Genomic DNA, 6,922 nt, shown 5'->3' with positions numbered 1-6,922 from the left:
TTCACTTGGCGTTTCCTCACGGCCTCACTGGTATTAGATTTCTCCAGGGAAATGAAGCGAAGCAGAAAAAATCCAGGAATAAACAGCGGGTTTATGGGGAGACATGAAGTGGAGGAGGACATAGTTCTACATTATTATGGTGCCATTACATGCCTGATCTACTCGAGTGCTGTTATATGTATGAGTCCATATCTGGTATAAAGTGTGAGACTATTACACAGGTAAGTTGAAAATGTGCGAGAGATGGACAGAGCTAAAGTATGATACTCAGTGGAAAAAATGTATGCAACAGAGGCATGCTAGCACAGGATATTGCTCAGGGCCATTTTTTACATTTCTAACATTTAGCTGACATCCCTATCCAAAGCAGCAGATCTCATTTTTTTATACAACTGTTTTCTGGGCCTTGATCAGGGGCCCAGCATTGGCAGCTTGTTGGACCTGGGATTTCAACTCAGAACCTTCCCATCAATAGCCCAACACCTTAACCTCTAGACTACCACATCCCCAGTTTTGGAGCAGAGGAACCTGAGGAACATCTTCCCAGACTTGATAAACTGTTGTCTTGATCTGGCCACCTGTTTAAATTAGAGTCATAATGTTTCAGAACTTATCTTTCTGGGCTCTCGTCCACATTTCAATAATTTGAACTTATTTAGACAGAGTGCTGTTTGAAACCAGAACATTTTCGTTTAATATTATAGCATCGGTGTGCCTTTATTAGCAGGCACTCATTCACATATATGAAATAGTGTATAATATCTGTGTTTGTTTGTTTAATCCTGCATACCATCTATCCATCCATCCATCCATCTTCTACCGCTTTATCCGGGGCCGGGTCTCGGGGGCAGCAGACTAAGCAGGGACGCCCAGACTTCCCTCTCCCCAGACACTTCCTCCAGCTCTTCCGGGGGAATACCCAGGCATTCCCAGGCCAGCTGAGAGACATAGTCCCTCCAGCGTGTCCTAGGTCTTCCCCTGGGCCCCCCAGGGAGGCGAAACAGATGCCCGAGCCACCTCAGCTGACTCCTCTCGATGTGGAGGAGCAGCGGCTCTACTCTGAGCTCCTCCCGAGTGACCGAGCTCCTCACCCTATCTCTGCATACATATTAACTTGTTCAAAATGGGTTGTTTTTTACGCTGAAACTTGTTCTCCATGCTCATTAGCTTGGATTTGGTTTTGTTCACTTTCTCTCATTTTCTACTTTAACTACAGTAGATCTGCTTCTAAACAAAAAGGAATAATTATTATCCTATAGAGGCGAGTTTACCATCAAAAGGTCTAGTGCAGGGGTCGGCAACCTTAAACACTCAAAGAGCCATTTGGACCCGTTTCCCATAGAAAAAATACCACAGGGAGCCACAAAACCCTTTTGACATCTAAGATGAAGATAATACTGCATATATCGTTTTTTACCTTTATGGAAACTATAGAAAAAACTGTAGTGTGTTGCATTTATGAAATAAATGAACTGCTACCGATTAAACGCAATTTTATTTCTGCAGCCAAACAAAAATATTTTGAACAGTTTCAACTAACCTTAAGAAAAAAGACGCTGGGTCGAAGGTTACTTTCAAATAAAATGTTTAATATATAATTGAGTCCTTCGTATTCATGACCAGGGCTCTCAAGTTTTGAAGACAGGCAAGCGTGACCTCTCCAACCCCTCGCTTTTTTTCATTGGATTTTGCGTTAAATCTTTCCCAGATAGTGCTATTTTCTGATTGGCTACTGTGTAGCCTCTTTTTTTTGATTGGCTGATAAGTGTCAGACTCGACTAAGAACTGAGACACGCTTGATTCCTGCCCGGTTCCACAGAAGAGACAGCGGTGCGGACTGATACATTTTGGGCGCTGCGGCTTATTAAATATATGATAGTCAAAAAGTTTTTCTGCGTGAGAAATACGATGTGCGGCGGGAGAGCGTGAGAAAAGACCGACATGCGTGACTGTCACTTGACATAAAAAAATTAAACTTGCCGGCTGCAGCAAATCAACAATGCGCCTACTTCTGTGTGTCGGATTTCGCAAGTTGGCAGTTATGACGCATATTTTGAGCGACCAAAAAAAAATAAAAAATTAAACACGGTTTATTTTAATGTTAAAAGAGCATCATGATCTTAGAATTTAGAAATACATTTTTTTTTTAAAACTAACTAACAAAAATAAAAAAATTAAATTAAATATTTATTTTCCAAATCTACAGGGAGCCGCAGCAGAGGGATGAAAGAGCCACTTGCGGCACCGGAGCCGCGGGTTGCCGACCCCTGGTCTAGTGCATTGCTTATGATGCCTTCTCATCAAGCTTTTTTGTCACAGTCACCAAAGCCGGATTCATTTTCCTATTAATACAGCCATGAGCTGAAAAGCGTTTCTTTATTTTGCTAATTCTCCACAGAGGCTTTAAAAAATTAGCATATAATTAACCTCTTGGTACTCGACGGTCTGTGACTAACGAGTCATTAAGGTATTATGTTCGTCACCCATGAGGTACCTCCAGGGTCCATAGTTCTATCCTATTCTGGTTACTGTTTTCACTTGGGCTTCCTTTGGGGTTTTCTGGTTTCCAGCAAGAGAGTGTGTGTAAGAGTGAGTACACAAGAGTAAAACAAAATTATTGTGAAAATCAAGACTTTTCTGATGGGTCTTATGAGCATTACTTGCATTTGATGTTATTTACCGTCAGCTAGTAAATGGCTTACGCTTTCAGTTAGTGTTCCATTTTCAGACGACAATTTGGCATTCTAAGCAAATTAACAGACAACATTCCTGACAGGGTGCTCAGGGAATGAGCAGAACACCTAGCGGATGTCTTCACTGACATCTTCAACGTTGCCCTGTCCCCGTCCCAAAGAAGTCTACAGTGTCCTGCTCAATGACTATAGTTCCGTCGCACTCGCAGCCGTTGTAAGGAAGTGCTTCGAGAAGTCCGTCATGAGGCACATCAAGACCCAGTTACCACCTTCACTGGATCCCCTACAGTTTTCATATCCCCTACAAGTTCCACAGACGATGCCATTGCTACGGCCCTTCATTTAGCCCTCACCCACCTGGACGATAAAGACACTTATGTACGAATGCTGTTCATAGACTTTAGTTCAGCATTCACTACAATCATCCCTCAGCACCTGATCGGGAAGCCGAGCCTGCTGGGACCGAACACCTCGATCCGAATTCTCTACTCGTCCGTATTCATCGTGTCCGTCGCTACAGTACGTCTCCGTTGTCTGTGATTCCCTGGTTTAACCCGATGACAGCCAGAAATCTGGAGCTACTTGGAACGTGTCTCTTCTACAGAGCACTTTTTAACAGGATTTCCTTTTCCGAGTGTCATCAGCACTTATGAGATGGAAAAAAATTTATTTCTCACTTCTTTCTTTTTTCACTTGAGTGGGGATTAAAATACCATTCCAACGGTTTTCACACTTCAGTCACTGAGTCAGACTCCATCATGATGGCAGGACAGAGATAATGAGAAAAATGTGCTTTCCACTATGATCTCTCTCTCTACTGCTCATCCGCCCTCCCTCTTTAATATGCTATCTCCCCCAGCCATCTCTCTCTCTCTCTCTCTCTCTCTCTCTCTCTCTCTCTCTCTCTCTCTCTTTATTAGCATGACTGTGGAGTTTACAGAGTTGCTAAAGCAGGTAATTAAAGTATTGGTTTAAGGACCAATAAACTTTAAGAGAACAAGGTAAATCACAACAATAATAGTATTAAACTACAAGTAAATAGATACAGAACTTAAAGTTTAGATTAATTAGAATAAAATGATGTTATATACATGTGGGACATGAGGTTTACTTCCTCAGGTTGTGGCACACAGTCACAGTTCTTCTCTTTCCCCCAGCAGCACATGGAGCTTCTCTACATTACACCAGCTCTGAAACCCAGGGATGATGTCTTCTAATGACTTGAAGTAACGTTGCTGAATTTCGACTATATTTACTGCACTGGGTGTAAAAAAAAAAGCTGTGTCTTCTTTCAGTCTGTCTTCTGTACAGCTCCAGGTCTGTGTGTATGTGTCCTGCTCTACCACCAGCCCATGCTCTTACTCAGCCTGGATTTACTCAGAGTCTTCCTCAGTGACCCTTGTTTTTAGATTTGGTCAGTTCTGTCCAATAATTTATGTATTTTTCTTTTCTTTTTTTTTCTTTTTTTGTTTTTCTTTGTTTCAGTTCGATTGGGTGGTTCTGTGTCCTGAGACTGTAGTGTTTTGATGAGATCAGATAAGGATGGGTCAGTAAGTCTCAGGATGAGGAGGCAGAGGGGGCACTCCTTTCGAAACTCCCTCTCTCTCTCTCTCTCTCTCTCTCTCTCTCTCTCTCTCTCTCTCTCTCTCTCTCTCTCTCTTACAATCTCTCTCTGTCTCTCTTTGGCTGTCTCTCTGTCTCTCTCTCTCTCCCGTTTTCTCCCATTCCACCATTCCACCATGTTGTCCATTTTCTGTCCCATCTTGCCTGTTCTCTCCCCATCTCTTTCTCATCCTCATTTTATCCTTTGCTGATTCCATTTCTCTCTCTCTCTCTCTCTCTCTCTCTCTCTCTCTCTCTCTCTCTCTCTCTCTCTCTCTCTCTCTCTCTCTCTCTCTCTCTCTCTCTCTCTCACCCGTTTTCTCCCATTCCACCATGTTGTCCATCTTCTGTCTTCCATGTCTGTCTGTATCTTTTGCTGATTCTTTCTCTCTCTCTCCTCTCCCTTTCCCCATCTTGCTTATTCTCTCTCCATCTCTTTCTCATCCTCTTTGTATCCTTTGCTGATTCCAATTCTCTCTCTCTCTCTCTCTCTCTCTCTCTCTCTCTCTCTCTCTCTCTCTCTAATTGATATCTACAATCAACTGACCTTTTCCTCTCACGGCACTAGTCTGACTCGCTCATGTCCGTTCCTTCTCTCCAACATTAGAAGGATTCGTCCATTTTTGTCCCCACAAACCTCTTGTCATCTCGACACCACTGCACCTCACTGCTATCAGGTCCATATGTGAACACAATCCGTCCTCTACAAATGATCCCAGATGCAGCTGCAGGACTTGTTTCCAACCTGCCTGAGTTCTCCACACCACCTCACTGCTGTGCTCCATAAACTGGCTTCCAGTCGCTGGACACATCAGACACAGAACACTGCTGCTGGCCTAGAAAAGAAAACTTTGACAAGTGTTTTAGACTCATCGTATCTTAAGTCTGTAACCTAGTGAACCAGAGTTAATGTGTTTAATGAGACTCAAAAGCACTTTTGTACGTCGCTCTGTATAAGAGAGTCTGTCACATGAATCAACATTGCGGTTATATTAACATACTGGTTACTGTTACTTAGGAGGCTGTTACTCATTTCCAACTGGATAGAATCTTGCCTCAATATCACTGACCTGCATCTAAGCCTCGCATCATGTCACTTGAAAACAAGGCAAACAAATCATAAAATCTGACTGTAGTTATCACTTTAGCACTTAACACTTTAAAAGTACCTTTGTTCTTGTGCTCAGATCTTTTTCCCCCAGTGAACTTTACCCTCAGTGTGAATTGCCCTCATCCATGCAGTTGAATGTGACGTGACATACAGCTAAGTATGGTGAGTATTGAGTTGTGGCTCAAAGGTAAGGTTCTGGGTGGCTGAGCAGATGGTTGAGGGTTCAAGCCACATCACTCCTGACTTGTGAGTGTCGGGCCCTTGAGAGGAACCCTGAACTCTCTCCTCTCCTGAGTGCTGTGTCATGGCTGACCCTGTGCTCTGACCCCAACATCTGAACAAGTGTAGAAAATAGATGAATTTCATGGCTCTGTAATGTATGTGACAAAGTTTCTTTTATGGAAAATATTTTAATTGAGTTGTTACCTGATAATAACATTAACCTCCTGACAGACTTTGTTTTTGTATAATGTATTCGATCGATCTACATCACTCTCTGTTGTAGCTTAATTACAGAATTAAAAAGCGATAAAAATAAGCCGTAAAGCCCTGAGATGGGGACCAATCATTCTACATTATCCTGAGAACAGACTTAATATATTTAGTCAGAAATTGTTTTTTTGGCAGCAGTTTTCTGCCAACTTCATCTCAGTTTTTTTGGCACCAGTTTTACATAATTATAAATTTATAGCCATTTAATTTCCTCCTAGGATGGACAAGAGAGAACAAGGCAGGGTCACACACAGTGAGGCAAACAACAGGAAATCGAAGGCTTGGTTGGAAGGACATATCTCTAGCAATGCTTCGCATCGTGGTCATGTGTGTCATGCACATTGAGTATGCCGGTGAGGGCTCCCTCTGGTGGCCTGGAGGGGAAGATGTGTGTGATGCTTTAACAGTACTCATGTTTCATGTGGGTGTGTGTACACTCAGGGATTAATGCTGCATTAAAATCCATAAAATTTTCACTTTTTTTTAAAAATAAATTTCTGCAGATAATTTTTTATATCATACTTACCTGGCAGGGGCAATACCATGATCAAGGAGGTGGCTTGCCCAAAAAAAGCGAGGCTCAGCCATTGCACTTGGGCTGTGCTGACCTGATAGTGGGGGACTGTGTTCACAAGCTCCCCTTTTTTTTTTGAGGGGGAAGCCTTCAGAGGATCCAGATGCAAAAAGTCACACAGTGAACACACACACTCAGCAGTGAACACACACACGGAGCAGTTGGCAGCCTTTTATGCTGCGGCGCCCGGGGAGCAGTTGGGGGGGGGGGGGTTTCGTTGCCTTGCTCAAGGGCACCTCAGTCTTGGCCGGCCCGAGACTCGAACCCACAACCTTCGGGTTACAAGTCAGATTCTCTAACCATTAGGCCGCGACTGCACCATCTCCATTACGTCTGCTCTTTATCTCATTCATATGAAATGAAAAATCATTAAAAGCTGGTTAGACATTTTAAAGAAGCTTTCATGCTTTTGTGTTTAGGAGCCAACACCGGAGCCTTGGACCAAATTAG

At 43.0% G+C, this 6,922-nt stretch overlaps 1 non-coding gene across 1 annotated transcript; it reads left to right on the top strand.

The window, feature by feature from the left end:
* Positions 1–6,416: 6,416 nt before the first annotated feature.
* Positions 6,417–6,578, top strand: LOC113636492. Its single transcript, XR_003439073.1, has one exon. It is a non-coding gene; the product is annotated as a U1 spliceosomal RNA (small nuclear RNA).
* Positions 6,579–6,922: the final 344 nt, after the last annotated feature.

The sequence above is a fragment of the Tachysurus fulvidraco genome, chromosome 6, assembly GCF_022655615.1.
Source record: "Tachysurus fulvidraco isolate hzauxx_2018 chromosome 6, HZAU_PFXX_2.0, whole genome shotgun sequence".
Taxonomy (NCBI): Eukaryota; Metazoa; Chordata; class Actinopteri; order Siluriformes; family Bagridae; genus Tachysurus; species Tachysurus fulvidraco.
Note: the sequence above shows the minus strand (reverse complement) of the source record. Positions and strands in the feature narration are given on the sequence as shown.